Source organism: Lagopus leucura, unplaced genomic scaffold (assembly GCF_019238085.1).
Source record: "Lagopus leucura isolate 7727_CA_CO unplaced genomic scaffold, USGS_WTPT01 Super-Scaffold_100002, whole genome shotgun sequence".
Lineage (NCBI taxonomy): Eukaryota > Metazoa > Chordata > Aves > Galliformes > Phasianidae > Lagopus > Lagopus leucura.
Window position 1 is genome coordinate 34,168,337 of NW_024962263.1, and position 19,626 is coordinate 34,187,962.

Below are 19,626 nucleotides of genomic sequence, written 5' to 3' on the forward strand. Positions count from 1 at the left end.
TTCGGGTTAAAGCGGTCCTTTGAGCCCAACACTACTAAATGGAACAAATTATGCTCCAAATAACAGCAAAGTAAATATTTAAAAGAACACTATTAACCACTTCTGTATTTTTTTTTTCTTTTGATTTTTGTTGTTTACCATTATTTGTTTTATAATGCCCTCTTAGAAACATGAAATTAACCATTCTTTCCTTTCTGGCCTTATGTGGATTTTTTTTGTTGGTTTTGTTTGGCAAATATTAGCATACTCCTCCTCTTTTTGTTCCTTTTTTTTTTTTTCTCTCTCTGAAGAACAATGTTATCTGTAAATTAAACTCATTTTCAAGACCATCTCATTGTAGAGGAAGGTGGATATAATGTAGTGCTTTCTCCAGTGGCTGCAAACCCCATAGTGACCCCAAAGCAATGCTTGCCAGTGCTGTGTATTAATAACTGCACATTTTTAGTAAGTACAGTGGTAAGGCAGTCTGGGATATTGTGTCATCAAGCTTCTTTCATAAAATATTGGGGGGTTTTAAAGGCAGCTAATGTTGGGGCCACCACTCTGACAATGTGACTGTCAAAGTGTTCAGGAAGAGGAGGGAACAAAGGAGGATTCATGAAACCCATCCATTTGTCATTAATAATTACAAGAAGGGTCCTCAACTTGGTTTAACTATAACTTGGGTCAAGTCCCCTGTGGACAAGTTGGATGCACAGGAGAACAGAAATTTAAATTAAACTGAGAACCCCCACCCTTTTTAATGCTTTCTTGTCCATTTCACAACTCCAAGAAGTCCTAGTGACAAGTTAACTCAAATATTGTCACTGTTATTACTTGCACAGTTAAAAAACACAGTATTTGGTTTTCCCATCTATATTTCTTGGATTTGAATCCTTTAAAAAAAAAAGTTGTTTATGGGACTGTACTTGTTTTGCGTGTAAACCCATCAGCTGCTGCTTGAAGCACCTCTATACAATTGATACGAAACGTAGTTCTAAAGCTGCAGCTTTGTCTGGAGTTAAGTGGGGCTGCCGTATTTTACCTGTGTAATGTACAGTGCCCTTATGGAAACCGCTGTGATGGAAAACCATCTCTCTGGAGACAGGCTGAAAACACTGGAACACTTTTCACATGATGTTCAAACAGTAAGGCTGTTCTTCTGTGCTCTCCCTATTCAGCACTTTATTTTTAACAAGAGGAGCTGTGTCATCTCTTTCCCTGTCCCAGTTCTTACCTCACTTGAAGCTCAGCCCTTGTCTCATGAGTGAAACGTGAGAGTTTGAGTTGCACAGCAGATTCTCTCACAGGAATTAAGGTGACTGGATTAACCACTGTCTCTAACCAACACCAGGAAACTCATTCCTTTGGGTGTGAAATTGGTTCTTATCTATTTTGCTGAATACTAAAGAAGAAGAAAACTGATAGGCCTAAATAAAGATACATCTTAGAAAAGGGATGCGTTTGCATTGATTGTCTGTGACAATGGCTGCTGCATTTTATATTTTACAAGTTTACAAAAAGTCTTAAAAAGTCTTTTACAAGACTTTTTAATTAAAAAGGAAGGATTTTTTTTTTCCCATAGCACATCAAATTTCAGGACTGAAGTTTCTCACTTTTCTCTTTCTGGTATCAGGTTTGCTGAGGCTGCACTTACATTGTTTGCTATGGGACTGTTGTCCTTCTCTCCAGCAAGCTGTAGGATTGGTTTTACTCTTCTGCAAATTACAGTTTTAACTGGAGAGGCTTTCTTTTCCTCCTCTGCTACCATAGGCATAAGGTCTTAAGAATGCAGGCCAAATTCCACACTTGTGTACATCCTGTTAAAATCAGATGGTTCAGTGTGACCTTCAAATGCATTTTGTCCTAGAAGTGCAGAATTTTGCTGTCCTCTGCTGTGGTTTGTTGTAGCCATTCTTGCTGCTGAACCTTTTCTTTTGAGAGCAGAGCTCCAGTGCCCCAGACAGCAGCCACCCCCAGCAGAGGAGGGCAAACCATGCTCTCAGTTCCTCTTCCTGACGTGCCTGTTGTGGTAGTATTTTTACTCAGACTGTGGTCAAGAAAATCTTGCATTAATCACAAGGTTATTTTGAATAAGTTTACTTTCATATCTATTTTCTCCCCCATTTGACATATTAACTATGTTACACAGGGTCAGAAGAGGGGTCTTGGTACTACCAGGTATTGAAAGTTCTAGTCCTAATTCAGCTGAAGGCCCCTCTGTGCATCTAATGTACTAATCTGAGTTGGTCCTGCTGACACACAGGGTAGGTAGTAACTGGCTTGCCCAGTATCTTGCAAGGGAGCTGGGTGTGCACCTCCATGCTCACTTAGGGCCAACAGATGCTGGGGCTGAGGGTGACTGGAGCTGGGGAAAAGTGGCAGAGCTTATTGGGAGGAAAGCAAGGAATGCACTTTGCATGTGAAATGGGGTTGAGAGCCTCCAGGGTAGCCACTTCTTTGCTCTTAACACATCAGTAATTTGTCTCTGCTGTGTACGTAGGGTAACATAATGATTTCTCAGGCATGAGAGTGATGCATGCAGACCCTGCTTATCAGCTGCCAGGGGGAAGCTGGCAGGTTACAAACTGTTTTCCATCTTATTAGGAGGGCAAAAAATGAAACAATTCTCTTATATTTCATGGGCAGAGTACCATGTGATGCCCATCACACAGACTTGTCATATGCACCATGTACATGTGCTTTGTATGACAGCCACCTGGGAAAAGGAGCCCCAGAGCGCGGTCTGTCTGTTAAGAGCAGACTTAGAATAATTTTGAGCTCTCCCTGCTCCAAATGAGTCTTTGTTTTTATTTGGCATTCATGTCACTAGCAAACTGTACCTGAATTTCCACTCAGTTGAGTTTGAGACTGTTTGAGCCACTGGCAAGTTGTTGCTTAGCACTTCACCAATTTAAAGACAGATTCTATGATTTTAACTTTTTAATTAAAAGAACTCCAGTGTTATGACTAAGCAAGAAAAGGGAAGTTGTACACCGATAAAAGTGGAAGGAAAAAATACTTTTTTTTTTTTCCTTCAGTCTAACAGCTTCTCTCTTAAAATGCAGTATTTAATGTGCAAATGAAACAGTTCAGTCTGTGTGCATGTACATATGTGTGCATTCAGTGGTCAGTATTTTTAAGGCTTAATGCAGGCACTCATGTGGTCATGATATATTTAGAATTGGAGTGTTGCATTTTGTTATAGTAGGCACCAGGGACTATTTCAGTCCTGAAATAAAGAAGGAAGTATGATTTTAAAGATATAACTGCTTCTGACAGGTGGAAAGATGAAGAAAAGAAGTGAAAACAATTTAAATACTACTTGGTGCTCAGCAAACATGTACTAAAACAGCAAGTCTTTGATATCCCAATCTATATCTTGGGGAAAGGGAGAATGTCATAAAGTTGCTGCTTTTCCTTTCTGCCAAATATGGTGTTTGAATGCAAAATACTAAAATAAACCTAGAAGGAGGAAGAAACAGTCAGACACCAAACCCAGGATTGTTATGTAGGAATAAATGAGAGGAATGCTTCTTGTGCTAGCCTGACATTATCAAGAAGGGAAGCAAGTGAAAGGAAAGAGTGTTTTGCATCTTAGAGGTGATGTTGCTTTCAGTGGGAATAGTCTCCTCCATTTTGTTTTGTTTCTTTTCTGCCTCTTCCTTCTGTTTTCTTTTCCTTTTTTTTTTTTTTTTTTTTTTTCTTTCCCTATGTCAGACTCCTCCAAATTTTCAAAATGCTTTAAGGAGAAACTGATTCATTCTTACTCAATACATGCTGGTTTTATTACGCTGGCTAATGCAGGAAGGGACTGATTGCAGAGGAAAACTATTGTGTGAGGCCCTGTACAAATACAGTGCGAGGCATAAGGAGCTCCTAGTCTGAAAAGATAAGATGGACACAAATGGCTGGAAAGCACAGAGTACAAAAACAAACAATGAAAACAAAACATCTGTGTGTGACTGTGTTTTTTTTGCATTGGGATATACCAGTGGTTTGGTGAGAAGATGAGCTCAATGGAAGGGCAAGACGAGAGGTGACAATAAGAAAGAATGGAAGGGAATGTAGGACAGCACTGGATTTTGAACCCTCCAAGGCAGAGCTAAGATTTTGGGCATCTTGCGCAGAAGCCAAAGGACTTACAGCATCCTGGCCTGAGGTGGGTGATGCCAGGAGGTTTTGCATGATAACAAACAAGAGGTCAGGTACAGTCACACAAACAGGAGGCAGAGCTGCAGGAGCTTCTTGTGTTTGCATCTCCCGGTACATCCACTGGGTTGATGATATGGATTCACTAAGTTGTAAGAATTTGGATGTTCTTCCTTGGTTTTTAATTTATTAAAAAAAAAAAAAAAAAAAAAAAAAAAAAAGTGCCTGGGCTTGTTTGCATTTGTTTAAACACTCTTAGAAATCCAATGGATTTAGTGTCTTAGTGTATTTGTTAGTGAGCTGAAAGGGAGGAGAGCTACCTATGAATTGCTACAGATTATACAAACACTAAGATGTAACAGATTGCATTTATCCCAAACACATTATAAGAAAATCCTGTATGTAAATTGCAATGCTAGAATAGAAAGATAATGACATTTGTTAGACTGGCAGAGATTTGTAAAGCATAGATTTGGATATATTTTTTTTTTTGTTCAGATATAAGTTCTTACAAATCCAAGAGCTGGTACCATAACAAAAAGTGCCTAATCTCATAGGGGTTTTGATTTAAAATAAGTAAATAAAAGGTAAGCATCTTCAAGAGTTGCTTTTATTTTCCAGTGGAATGGTGAGACTGTTGTTTGGGGAAGAACACTACGTATGTGTAGAGTGGCATTGCAAGTGAAAACAGAAAAATAAAAATATGTTAGAACTCCAGAGTAAGAATGAGGAGTAAAGAAAGATAGCTCTCGTGAACATATACTGTTGGAAAAACTGAGTGCATGCAATATAGCTGCCAAGATCTAATGCCAGAACTTCCTTTTTTTGCTTATATGAAAATATGTTTATCTGTATACAAGGGTATACAAGGGAAATCCTCTCTGCTATTTATAGATTTTGCTATGTAGCTTAATCAAATGACTGTGCTTTAGGAACTTCTCATGCCAGACTCCCGTTTAGTGCAAATTGCTTTCTGTAGTTGGCCTCTATTCCCAGATAACTAGTGATAGAATGGGAGGCATTGGCTGTAAGTTGCATCAGCTTCAGATTGGGTATTAGGAAAAATTTCTTCTTCAAAAGAGCAGTGAGGCAGTGGCACAGGCTGCCCAGGAAGGTGGTGGGGTCACCATCCCTGGGGGTGTTCAAAAGCCATGTGGATGTGGCACTGAGGGATGTGGTCAGTGGGCATGGTAGGGATGGGTTGATGGTTGGACTGGGTGATCTTAGGGGGCTTTTCCAACCTCAGTGATTCTATAACTGCCACTGAAGACAATGCTATTATGATGTCTTACACCAAATGAAGTTCTTGTTCTACAGGTACAATCTTAAGTGGTGCTGTCACCCACAATAGTTATTTTTTTATTTACCTTCTTAATGATGGGACAATATGAATGGGAAGAACTGAGGGAACAGAACGAAATAGAAATAATTCTGATCATCTCAAGGAAATAGATGACAAGAAGATTGCAGACAGCCAGAATCACTGAAGTGCGTATCAAGGAGAAAGAGAAGAGAGACACAGGACTTCCTGATGTGTGGTTAAAAACCTTCTTTGGTGCATGTACCTCATAAGCGTGAAGTTGTTTAGCCCTTTATTTTAGGCTCCTGGAGGCTGTGCTCCGAGAAGCTCTTACAAAAATGATTGATTGGAACAGGGCAGTAGCTGTGGGATAATGCAGTCTGTACCCTTTAATGCTATATATTACCCTGACATCATACTAACTAAGGAACATTTAATGATTGCCCTGTAGGCATCTTGGGTAATTTCCACTGTGTTCCTGATTACCAAGCTCCTTGTTACTAGGTCCTGTCTTACTCAGCCTGATGTTGTGTGGGTGGCCAGCATAAGAGCTGAACAGGAGCTCCAGCTGCTCCTGCAGTGGGGCAGGGTGATGGGGAGCAGATAACGCACAGTCAGCTCAAGTCAGAACTGAGGCAGCAAGCTCTGGCTGAGATGGAAATACCTGGGTAAATGCATGACTTGTGCCAGGTGTGGCAGTTATGGCAGAAGTTGTTAGTTGTTGATGGAGAACGAACTTCAGCAACATTTTGAACTTACTAATGCAACTGTTGCACTCATTTTATTCTGTGCAAATGGTTCAGTGGGAGTCCCATGGTGTAAGTACTGCAGAATTTTGTACATCATAGATATTTCCACTGTATTTTAGTTTTAACTGTTACTTTCTTCTGTCTGGTTGACATGCACAATAACAAGTGACTCAATTAGGTCAGTGTATTGTTTACACTTATTTTATTGTAGCTGTAGGTATGTGATATGAACAATGGAGGCATGGCTCAGCTGGGAAGAAAACTTGTACAGAGATACTGAGAGAGAGGTAGGTTTCCTCAGTCTTTATTTTATCTGTGAGGAAGCAAGGAGGTGAGTGTGGTTTCTTAAAGGGACGTGATAGCAAGATAAACTTTGCCCTGAAGCTTGTGTAAGATGCCCAAAGCAAGATTACATCTTCATACTTCTTCAGTAGCTTTTGAAATTGCTGTCACACCAGGTTCTTCAAGGACTGTTTGTGTCTGGCTAATCCTTTCTAAAACACCAGTGTCCACTTCATGTTTACCAATGCAACAAGAATGTAAAAATATATATATACTTTTTTTTTTTCAGGGATGTGGAAAACTATTAGCAATGCTGGATTTAGTTTATGCGTTCAAAAAAATACCTCCCGTTATGTTTAATGTATTTGCACAGCGGGTCCAGTTTTTGCAGTTGGCTTTTAGCTCTTTTTCAGCAAGTTTTTTAAACTTCAGCATATAAGACACCTACTTTTGAATTCAGCTTTCAGTAACTTTAACAGCTTCCACAAGAACATCACTTCTTTATGCCTACCTTAACCTTGCGTCCTTTTGAAAAGCCACTGTAGCAATTTACTGATGTGTCTGTTACATTAATATATAGCACGTGAAATATCACCCTTTGACATTTATAGGCATAAAATCACATTGTGTAATGCTTTTATTTTCTAGTAGTTTCTGATTGGTGAGCAAGGACCCCATCCCCCCAAGTAGTAAAACAAGATTTAAGTAATGCAAATTGTGCAATGCTAGTGGCTTTAATCTGATTTCCAAATATTTCTGTAGCACCATGGCTGTGTTGAGATGGGATTCTGCTGGTCTGTAAATGGCTGCTAACAGGGGATAAGTGTGAGTGTCTTTGATGTTTGATCTTTTTTGCTGCCCTTAACGTTATGATTCACAGTTTTGATCCGTCTTAACCTGAGAGTCAGGTTTTCTTTGTTAAGGGCTGGGTTTGGCAGTGGATGCTCTCAATGTGTCTTTGTGGATGGAATGGGCCTCAGCTGAAACCTAGTGGGATCCAGAGCTGCACAGGATATAAAAATAACACAGAGTTTAGCTTGGTGTATGCGTAGCTAAGTTGTTTTCTGCAGCTGGGTTTTGCAAATACGGATTTTATTAGGTCACCTGACTTCACTTTATTCTTGTATTTATTTACTTATTTCCTACACCAGTAGTCTCATTCAGTTATTCAGCTTTAGCTTGAGTGGACCTGGCTGTGGCATCAGTCAAACCACTAAAAGTCAAGAGCAACTTAGCTGCAGTCAAGGGAACCCTTTACAGAGAGAGCGTCAATAACCTTTTTTTCCCATTATTCTGTTTGCTCTTGATTGCTTTCAAGATTTATCATCAGTAAACATGGATTTTTTGAGAGTCACTAAAAACATATATAGTAAATTTTATGGACACTGGAGAAAAAACTTCCTATTTTTCATTGTATCATTATTTTCAATGCCCTAGAACTAGTCTCTGATGCTTTCAGATTCTTTTTGTGCTTGGTCTGTGACTGCTACTGTTCCATGCTTTGTGACCAGCATCCAGGCATTATTGGAATGGAACTGTAAAAGTCTAATGAACTTGTTTTCATGGAGAATTTGTTTTTCATAGAATCATGGAATGGACCGTTAAGATCACGTAGTTCCAACCCTCTGCAATAGGCAGGGACACCTCCCTCTAGACCAGGTTGCTCAGATCCCCATTCAGCCTGACTTTGAACGCCTTCAGATTGTGGGCATCCACAACCGCATTATTGGGCAACCTGTTCCAGTGTCTCACCACCCTCACAGTAAAGAATTTCTTCCTGATAATCTTCTAAATTTCTAAATCTTCTAAATTTCTTCCTGATAAATCTTCTAAATCTGTCCTCTTCCAGTTTAAAGCCATTTCTCCTCATCCTGTCACTACCTGCCCTTATTAAAAAGTCCCTCCACAGCTTTTCTTGTTTATAGACAGCAAGGGTTTGAACTGGTGAATTGCTGAATGCCTCGGCACTGATCTAGCAGAAGTGGTAACTGCTGGCTTGGTTTTCAGCTTCTGCGAAGTCGGGTTGGAGTCATCGTTAATTGCTTTGTTGAACCACTTGGCACCTGCTGGCTCGAGGTTAAAGGAAAAACAGAGAAACGTTTCTTTTCAGTAATCAATGCCAGTGTAAATTACATATCCTGAAATCTACTGGAGCATTCAGACTTTAGTCCTAGCAGATAAGATACTGTGAGGAGCAAATCTCAAAACTGCCTTTTGTGGATATTCTGTTAATAGGTTCAGTAAGGTTTTAGTGATGCTAATAATGAAAATCCAACACTTCATTCATTTAAAGTGCAGATTCTCTACCAAGGCAGTGTTAATGTGAGAAAGACAAGAACTTTCACAATAAATGGTTATTGTAACTTGAGTATGGGTGTAGATACTCCTCTTTGTCAGGGTCAGTATTTTTTACAGGACGTGTTTTTTAGACACAGTCTTACATTCTTTTAGAACTTTGTTTTCCAGATTGGCCATCTCTCACTTCAAATATCACTTCATTTTCTCTGTTACTTCAAGTAACAGAATAAGCAGCCATTAAAATGATTTTGTTGTCGTATCACAGCTGTAATCTTGGTTTTGTTTTGGCAGCCTTATATTAGGGGTAGTTACTCTAAGTGAAATCTATTTTCTTCTGAAGAGATAGAAAAACACTTTTTTTTCTCTCTCTTTTTTTTTTTTTTAATTTTAAGACTAAATTTGGATTTAGTCCGTAATACAAGACCCTCCCAAACCTTGTGTTTCTTTGAGATAACAAATTCATCAGGCAGTTGAAGGCATCAGCTACACCTAACAGTACTTCAGAGGTGTGTGTTATCTCAGAATAGCATATGTCTTGTGATATCTTACTACTTAAATAGCATTTGAGGCAAGCTGCTGTCAGCAAAAAACTAAATTTTGGGGGGAAGAAAACACAGCCACAAGGGAAATACATGGATTCTTTCAGAAAAACCAACCTCAGTCTAAACAGCACTTTTGCTCTCCATGGAACATTTTCTGCATGTTTTAATATAGTGATTTTGAGCAAGTGTCACGATGGTGAAAGACTGAGTGCAACGTGTTGTAAGAGTCAGGGTGATAGAGGGATGCAAAGGCTTCATCTCTTCCTGTCCCTGCTGTAGGCTTCATCTCTTCCTATCCCCGCTGTACCCCAAGGTAGTGGAGCAAGTGCTGCATTTGGACTTTGCCCTTTGCATGTTTTGGTAATGTGGAGCATCAGTGAACCACAAGATTGCTCAGTTTTCTGCAATTAAGCATTTATTCAGTAGGTAGTGAAACTTTTTTTTACTAGGTAATGAAGTAAAGAGGCCTTTCTCTTTCCTTAAAAGAGTATTCAGGAAATACAGCTTACACTGCACATGGAACACATTAATCCTAAACCTCTTCTAATACTTTGCAGAAGTTTCTTGTCCTTACACTTGCTATATCCACACGCACACCAATCTCTCACAAACATCTTAACCTTAAGTACTTCTGAAGCCTAGAGAAGCCTTAGGAAAAATTGCCAAAAACAGAACAGAGAGTAAAATTCTAACAGGAAAAAGTAATTGTTTACTTGGATTGCTCTGGAACAGCAAATTGGTGCACATGAGAATCACTTACTTGCTATTGTATTGCTAAATATGTTTGACAAGGATGCTCAGCACAGTTGTTTGTGTGGGAAATGTGCAGTGTTGATTTTTGTTTTCATTAATAAAATTAATAAAAATAGAAGGCATGATATATTAGGTATAATTCAAACATAATCACTTTATTTTGCAATAGAGCTATTAGATTTGTGTTTTGTTTTTTGCTGTTGTTGTTGTTGTTGTTGTTTTTGGTTTTTTAGATCTCTGGTGTTGCCAGCATGCGAGTCCCTCATATGAACAGTGGGAAATCAGATGTTACTAATGCATAATTAGTTATATATGGTAGTAAAATTTTCTTCTGGACTGGTCTTTCTTTGTCATTTATACTAGAGCAAGAATTAAATTTTTTTAGGATATATTCAGTAAGTTTAAATATTTTACTCAACCATTGTGATAGCCAACATGCACTTCTTTTGTTGGCAGTTTGAAGCATGAGTAAGACAGAAGTGCAGTCTCTCTCCTTACCTCTGCAGAGCTGCCTGCCATGTTGGCTCCAGGATGCAGCTCTATGGGCAGAGAGCTGCTTGTGTTGTGACAGGGAAGGTGGGACCTGGCTGGGGACATTTTCTTTTATTCAGAGGCCACGACTTGATCCAGCTTGCTTTGATGATCATACAAGAAACCACAGAACTGCAGAAGTTGGAAAGGACTTCAAGATACCATTGAGTCCAACCCCACTGCTAAAGCAGGCTCCTTATAAAAGGTTGCACAGGTAGGTGTCCAGATGGGTTTTGATTATCTCCACAGAAGGAGAATCCACTGTTTCTCTGGGCAGCCTGTTGCAGTGCTCTGTCACCCTTACTGTAAAGAAGTAAAGGTGCTTTGGGGTTTCTCAAAAGAAGCAGTGGAAGACTTCGTCTCAGAGTTTTGTCTGGGCTTAGGCTAGACAATGTAGTGTAGCTGAGGAAGGGAGGAGACCTTGAGGGAATCCCCTGGCTGTGCCTGCTGGAGGGATCAAGGACACAGCTGAGCATTTACTTCCAAAAATCCCACTTGAACCATTTCAGCTGCTCTTGTCAGCTACTGACCATAGGTGGTTCGTGTAGGAATTGTAGCGAATGTGAGCCTTAAATAGAGCCTTGAAAAACGGGTGAATTAATGGCATAAGGAAGTAAGCTGGAGGTAAGCGTTTTATGTTTGCGTAAGTGGTGTCACAGCATTAGCTTGCTGATAGAAGAGCCCCAAGGACAGACCAGCCCTGGGCTTTAGCTTGCTGATTGAAAGCCACAAGGACAGCTCAGCCCTGGGTCAGCACGTGCTGGAAAGGTTGGCATGCTGTGAGGAATTAGGCTGTGAAGACACAGTTGGCAGGGTAAAAATGAGTGTTGTTTGGAGGGAGGAAATGAGCGAGTGCAGAGCACACACAGAGAAAGTGGAGTACCAGGGAAGGAGAGGCTGTAGCTGAGCATAATCCTGTCTGCACGGGGTGGGGGTTTGTCAGCACAGGAGATTTAGCAGAGCAGCTGCCGCAGCCCTGCGGGAACAATCTCAGAGCTCAGGGCAGCGTAAGGAGGCAGAACAGGTGAAAGAAAAACAAATAGAAGTCTTTCTGAGGTCCTGAGGGAAACAAAAAGAGAAAGAAGTGTGTAAACGAGAGAACACATTTTGATACGCTCTGTATCTTAGCATTTTACGCTGTGATTCGTCAGGGTGAATCTTCCTTTGTACCTTTCCATCTGAGAGCTTAAGTACTCAATGGTACTCACTGGATTTGGGAAAACACTTTGGAAGATGACATCTGCAATGTCTATGCTTGTTTTTACTTGGAGTGTGGAAAAGAAGAATAAACTTTTTTAATTGAAAGTGTTATTGAGTGGGAAGATTCAAAATGATAAAGCCATGGACTTTTGAAATATGGCTGTTAAAAGTGGTGTGTCTGAACCTCTTGGCTTAAATGTAGCATGTCATTCCAAAGGCATGAAAGCCAGATACATAACTTGCCCCAGATGTTTAGATTCAGTCGAGCAGTCCCACATGTGGCTTTGAACAAAACTGCCTTACTCTTAGTAATGGATATTTTACAAGTAACACTGTAAATCCAGGTACCTTTCCTTCCTTATTTGTTACACAAATAAGTTAGCACTGATGGCAAGTGCTGCGTTTGTCAAATCTGCTTCAAAATCATAATTCATGATTAGTGTTCTTTTCTTGTTTCAGATTCTTGAAAGCATTTGCTGCGTTTTCTCGGTGAAATGGACAGTTTATGGAGAGCTAAGGTTGAACAGTGTCCATAATCAGTTTTGCTAATACAGAATATTTTATTTCATTAATTTCTGGGGCATTTGTATAGGAACAAAACTTCCATTAACAACTGCTGTTCGTTCTTTACCCTTAAGCTATCGTCTTTTGTTGCAACATCACAGCATTGACCTTAGAACCAATTACTGTGTACAACAAGCGGAAGATGATGAGGGTTGTTCTGTAGCTATTGTTTTACAGTAGTCTCAATGTACTCTGGTCTCTCGTAGTACATGCAGTAGTATGATAGATCTGTTTAAGAACTTTGTAACACCTTCTGGCCACAAAAATAGCAGTGAAAGCAATTTAGTAGAAAATAGGCTGCTTTGCCAGCCTCCCGTTTCACAATCCTGAAAACACAGCTGGGAAGGCTACGGGATTCTTCCTGCATTGGGGGACTTGGGATGTTCTCCATTAGTTTTGAATTCTGTCTCTTCACTGGAAGTGAGTGCATGTGCAAATGTCATACAGATGTTGTATGAAGTCTTAATGGTGCTTCTCTATACTTTAAGCTGTGGTGCTCTCCTGTTTTGACTTCCCCACCTTTCACCCTCACAGTGCTTTTCCTAGGAATAGAAGGGGAAACATTTTCCCACTATTTCCTTAATTGGAAGTTAATTATGTTATGCACTGTGACTGTACCTCGGCAAAAGCTGAGAGGAACAACAAGAAAAACTCCTAGAACAAAAGGCAGAAGATTTTAGTATAGTTCAATTTTCTGTTCCTTTTTTTTCCCTAGGAATTAGAATTTCTTATGAATTTCAGACAGAAGAAGAAACCCCACCCCAAAGTTACATTTTGTCTTCTGAGATAGTCTGTCTGCTATTTCCTCACATTTGGTTGCTGGTCATTGACAGCCAGCTCAACTAAGTTGTCACAGGTGCCACTGTAAGTGGCTAGTAGGAACAGAAGAAACACGCGTAATCCCACTTGGGAAATCCCCCAGTAGCTTGGAGTTCACTTGGACAGGAGACCAGAAATACAGTTAGCAGCAGTTAGGAAAAAATGAGGAAAAGCATCTTAGCTCATGAATCAAAATGAAATGGTGTTTCTCTGCTCTGCTTTCTGGAGTTACTTGTGTGATCGCAGCGTTTCTGTGTCTGCACTCCAGAAACCAAGAGAGAAATCACTTCATTATGCTGCTGAAACTAATGCTGTGCTCTGGCTCTGTGATGCCAGGTATGCCTTCAGATTTGATTGATGTGTTTATTTTTATTTTGCTCTGTTTAGTTCCGTGCATGCCTTTGTGACCATTTAATCTTTCAGAATCACCAATATAAATTTCCCTCCTTTATTTTTAAGCATCCTCCTTCAATACAACACAATAAACCAAGTCATTCTTTCTTTTTCAGTCACCTGAATCGTTAAAGAATCAGATCGTCAGAATCAATTCTAAGCTAATATAGCTTGTAACTTTTATGTTTGTGAAAGAAGATAAATTAAACAGATCTGAGATGGTTTTATTTAAAAAAAAAAAAAATGCTTGGAGCTTCCTGACAGCTTTGAGGGTGGGGCGGGGGAGCTGTTTCTGGAGAAAAATGAAGATTGAATTGCATTACTCCTCATGCTATTTAAAAGCAAAATGTAATAACCCCTCATTGTCCATTAGCTCTGTCAGTTACAAGTAGTATTTTTCTTTTTCCTTGATTCTTTTAAGGAAACAGCTTACATTTTCAAGGAATTTTCTCTATATTTTTCTGTTAGAAAGATGCTGTGTGACAATGCCACAAAATTATTTTTAAGTGGAATACTTGGCACAGTCCCCAGGAGAAAAGTTAAGACAAAGAACTTTAAACGGTGATCAAAATAGAGATGTAAGGAGTAGATAATGGTATATCTGAGAACCACGAAAGTGTTTATGACAAAACTCTTCCAGCAGGATTTCCCACTGTGTGTTACTATTTTCAAATGTACAGCTGTGTCTAATTATCTAAAGCTGATGTACCGTGCAATTAACTAATACCGTGTGCCTGAAGAGCTGGGTAATAGTGCATCTGACCATGTATGTGGACAAATAACCCCGTGTTGCTGCAGTGTGTACAGATGAATGTGTGAAGACCAGACTCGGATGTTCATAAACCTTTGCCCACCAAGCTTGTGCTCTGTTATCATCCACTGTGCTCCGTGTGGACAAAGACGTATGGAATTCTAGAGAGAAAGCAGCAGAGATAAAGCTGTTAAATTGGGAACGTAATATATAAAGTTCAGCAGTATTTTAGTGAAAGCATCTCTAAATTCAGTTTCAAGGCATAAGAGAAACAATCTAGCAAATGGTTACAGCAGAATTAGTGATATGGTGACTTAGTAAATTTCTCAACAGCTGATATCATGACCCTGTATTCTTTGTTATTTATGGAAACGTGTTACTTGCCAGATTGTGAAAATGGCTGCCTGCTTGTATGTATATTAATTTTGAATTTCTTATAAGTCAGCAGCTGCATTTTTACTATCAGTTTAATAAAAACCTAAAAGATGGAAAAGACAGCATCTCTTTATTAATACTTAGATATGGAATTATTTAAATGCCTTAAACATTCAAATCATTTGTGTGAAACAAAAAGGCTGGAAAAGCTTTCCCAAATAAATGACTGTCATCAAAGCTTCTTTCCATATAAGACTCATATTTCAGTTCTAATTTTAACTAAAGAGAACAGAAGCATACAATCTTTATGTATTAATAAATGACTGCCTTCTGATTGTGTAGTAATTTTACTAAGCTTTCTTTAAAGTGCAATTAGTTTTTTTTCTTACATGATGAAGTTCATTTGGGCTTTAGATCTAATGTTTTGCTCAGATTTAATCTTCATAATTGATTTACTAAATGCTGCTGTTTGTATTTGCCTATCCACATCAAATATTATACTGGTCTTTTGACCTTATATCTAGCTGAGGAATTATATGGAAGCCACACAGTTATGTTAGTGATAAATTATTCGTGTGCAGTCGAATCCCTTTCTCTCTCTGTCTTCCCAATTGCCACTCTTCCACCATACGAAGCACTTGGCCAATTCAGTGGTACATTTTTTTGGTGAAAACTGCTTGGTCTCTTCAACTGTTGGCTCATCAAAATGATGTTTCAACGCCTTGTCACCCTCTTTCCTTGCTGTTTGTATCCATAAGCCTCAGGAGTGGAGTAAGTGAGGATTTGTCCTATTGAAAGTAACTGCTGACTGTACATGTGGAATCTGTTGATGATCATTGAGAAAGATGGAAGCAGGATTGGGCTTTGCTGTTTACATGAAGCATAAGAGAAGGAATGCTGCTCTTTTGTTAAAGCAGGATGTTACTTAGTTTCTGGTAAAAAAAAAAAATAAATGACACTGTGTTGTTGATGGAAATGATGAGTGTGTGATTGTAAGAAGTCAGGTATGAAACCAGTGTTACAGATTTTGGAAGTCCAAAAGACCAAATTATGCAGCCTCCAAAACACAGTCAAAATGTCTCCTGGTAGGAAAAAGTGAAGATCTGAGCACAGTCTTCTTCAGGCCTGGCTTCCTAACAGGCTGAATTGGAAAGAAGATGGCTTTTGCTGTGGAAAATTTGAGTTTTTCAAAAGGACTAGCATTTTTTTTCTGCTTCTATTAGACATTAACATAGGAATTTTACTGTCTACACAGTGTTTAATACTAACTTGCTAAAGTCCAAACAGGTTTTTTGACAATCCTTACACTTCCAATGTAGTCTACCCTTCCATATATGCAAAGAGAAAGCCTTAAGGCTGGTGTCTAGACAGGGCCTTGTGTTTCAGCAAAGGGAATTAAAAGCAGGCTCTGATGTCCCTGGATTTGCAAAATAATCTTTCTACTACCTGTCTTTCATATTTAATGGGAAAAAGTACATTTCTGCTGTGTTCTGGGAGGTATGTAGATAAGGAAGCTGTTTCAGGTGTTGCTTGTCAAAGGATGAACTACACTGTGGCTTGTTCGAACACTGCTGATCAGCTCCTTCTGTAAGAAGTAAACAGAGCTGCTGTTCTTAGCCATTCATCTTCTCAGCCTGTCATTGTAGCACAGGAGTATTCTGACATTATGGAGCATACAAAGAGGGCTCAGTGAGCTTGACCTTCTTAAATCTGAGATGAAATTATGATCTGTTTTGCACCCTGTAGTATGTACTTAAAATTCAAGATGGTGGTTCTTGAGTTCAGTCATGGTGAGCTGTTGAACGTCCTGTCTTGCGGACTAATGGTTGTGTTAGTGGTCAACAGATTTATATTCACTGTTTTTACCTTACTCTTCATTTCAAAGGTGTGCTGCTGTTTGCCTATGTCAGAATTAATGCCATCAGTGGAGTAAGGTACTTGGATAACAGCTGTGCCAGGATTAATAAAGTATAGGTCAGTTTTACACATTTAAGTACCTCAGGCATCCAGTGTAGTTCAGAAATACAGCTCTTTATTACTTATTTTAAAAGTATCAAAGCATTGCCCTGTAATGGTGATGATAGAATACCCCAATTTGGAAGGGACCCATAAGGATGCTTGAGTCCAACTCTTGGCTCCACACAGCACCACCCAAAATTCAAACCCTATGTCTGAGAGTGGTAGGACTCTGGCAGATCAGTGTTGTGCCTACTGCCCTGGACAGCTTGTTCCATGCCCATCATCATCTTTTCCTAACTCTCCACCTGACCTTCTTCCAACAACAGCTCCATGCTTGTCAGGGGAGGTCCTGATTGGATATTAAGCTCTTTTTTCTTTTATGGTGGGTCGAAGTCCCTTTTTCAAAAAGACACATATTGGTTGCTCAATGCAAAAACATGGAAGGGTATATGAGATGAATGCACTTTTCAGACTTTAACTCAGGCAACCAAGCTTTTGAGAGATTTAGGTCTGAAGCCTCAAGTTCAGTTTTTGTTGCTATGTTTTCTCATTTAAAGTAAACTGTGCAAAATAGATAGACATGAAATGCTGCTTCACTGTATCACAAAAAGTAGCGCCTCAGCTCTCAGAAAAATTCAGCTTTTGTTTTCAAATAATCTTCATTACCTCATCACTGCTTGCATTGTTGAAAATGGTTCCCTCCATCCTTCATCCAAAGTGCTCTTTGCTGTTGGTGAACGGCAGGTTTAGAGTTTTGAATAATAGGCTGGGATTCAAATGGATAACCTCCATCCATTATTCATGGTAGGTCTCAGAGTAGCCAATGTACTGCTCTGACAACGTTTGGGCCTTTTTACTGTCATATGAACTATAAACGATACAGTGATTGACAGGCTACAGGTGACCCTTGGTCATTTTTATTAATTCCTTTTGCTGAGTTTTATAACCTAGTTTTCATTGTTTATGCCATGGAACCACTGGGTTTTTAAAGACTCCAGCTGTTGTTTCATCAGTGACTGCAGCAAGGTCATGACAGCCTTCTTGTTTTACATATTTAGAGTAATATTAGTTGAATGAAGTAAAACGTGGTCGGGGAATTCTGCACTGTGGTTAATGGTGAGTTAGCTATGGGAAGTTGTGTTCAACAAAAGCAGAGAAAAGAAGGGGTGCCTTTCTTTTGCTCATAGCTTGTTTCTGTTTGTGTGTTAGATAAATGCAAAGAATGCACTGAAACAATTGGAGGGTTGGGGTGCTTTGCTTCCCGCCTGTGTGCTTTTAAAGAGCATTTACATCTCTATACTTAACATCCTAATGGAGAGGTGTTTTCTGAAGTCCAGAATTTGAAAATGCTCAATTTTGCATTTGTTTTGCTTATGGCACTTACAAGCATAGTAACTTGGGTGTTTGCTAGTTTGAGAACTTGCTGTAGGTACAAATATAGGGAGACTTATTTCTGCATTTGATTATGCTGTTTATCAGGGGTTCATGCAGAGGGCATGTTTAGAAGATGAGTAAAATTCAGACAGACTTGGGAGAAATCAACACTGGAGCCTGTACTGGGAGACAGAAGTGTGTGGGATAAGGTCCCAGCCTATAGCAACAGCCCAAAGTAGCCCACAGCAAGATGAGCGGGAGACAACTCTCACAGGAGGCTTAGTGGCAGCCTGCACAGCTGGCACAGCATCATCTCTGTTAGGTTTTGTAGGGATCTCACTCCATGGCCAGTGTAGGTCTAATGTAAAGGACCCCTTAGTACAGAGACACCTGTCAGTCAAGTAGCATTTTAAGTTGGTCTTATGCAAAAGAGGGAGGTTTTGGCTGTAATGGTGCAAGTGACAGACTTGAGAGGATAGCTGCATCCCTACCAACAGTCCTGTGGGTGTCTGATTTTTGCTCCTGGCACAGATGTGGCCTTGGGACTCTTGGCTTGAGGCCCTGCACATTGAAGCAATGGCTAGTTTCCCCATCTGATTCCTAGCCAGCCCAAGAGACAGGGCTCCTCTGTGAGGGTTGGGTGATGGGGACGGTGATGGCTCGTGTGGTAGTAGCAGCTACGCGGCTGCTCTGTCGTGGGCGAGGGTGCTGTGGTTGGCATTTGAACAAGCAGGGAACAAAAAGCATTTGGAAATCCTGCCTCATGAACTTACAAGGTTGCTTTAGTCATAGGCATTAAACCAGGAAATCTCTTCCCCCAGCTTCTGCATTCATTCCAAGGAAAAATATGCAGCAGGGTTTTGCTGTGCACACTGCAGACGTGCAGGAGGCTAAGGTCACCGTGCTGCCAAGCAGTTCAGCTGGCACACCTGAGTCCTGCTCCGGTTGCTTTCCCTGCCCAGGGAGCCCCATAGCACAGTGAGCCTTAATCCTCGTGCTCTGCACTGCTGTAGTCGTGATGAATCTTCAGGGTAAATTCAAGCCCAGCTCCACTGCTCCACCTTAACAGAGCCTTCCTGGCTAACATACTTTGTTGATCAGTATGATTCCAGATCTGCAGTAATATGTAGGCTGACCAGATGGAGTTTTGCACCTCTTGTGACTGTAAAATTAACCAGAATCATTGATAGTTAGGAGAGTGATGACGAAGACCCAGGTGCTGTCAGAACAATGTGCTTCAAATGTGATTAAATCTGTTAGTAAAATATTTCATGTTAGTGCATGCTCGGTACACAATGCAGAAGCACTGAGAAGCGCCTGTGTTTCGCTCTCAGCTGTGAAGGTGGATAATGTACAAAGGCTAATTGCTATTGCATTTGACTCAGCAAAGAAGGGCAGGTCTTGCCCCATTCAAAGTCAAATCCAAGAAATTTTAGTCACTGGTCCAGGTGTGTCTGTATTTTGTTTGTTTGCATGCCTTGTTTGTTATTTATTTTATTTTTTTTTTAGTAAGTCAAAATAGGATTTTCTGGCCTTCTAAATAAAACAGTTTTTTCTGAGTAGGGACCTGGTGTGAGAACTTGCAGTGAATTGATGAGGAATGTG

The 19,626-nt window shown here is 39.9% G+C and overlaps 1 protein-coding gene across 1 annotated transcript in view; it reads left to right on the top strand.

Annotated features, from left to right (window-relative positions):
• The window catches only part of ZNF516 (zinc finger protein 516), a 100,120-nt gene that overhangs the window by 43,280 nt on the left and 37,214 nt on the right, over nt 1-19,626 (top strand). The window lies entirely within an intron of this gene.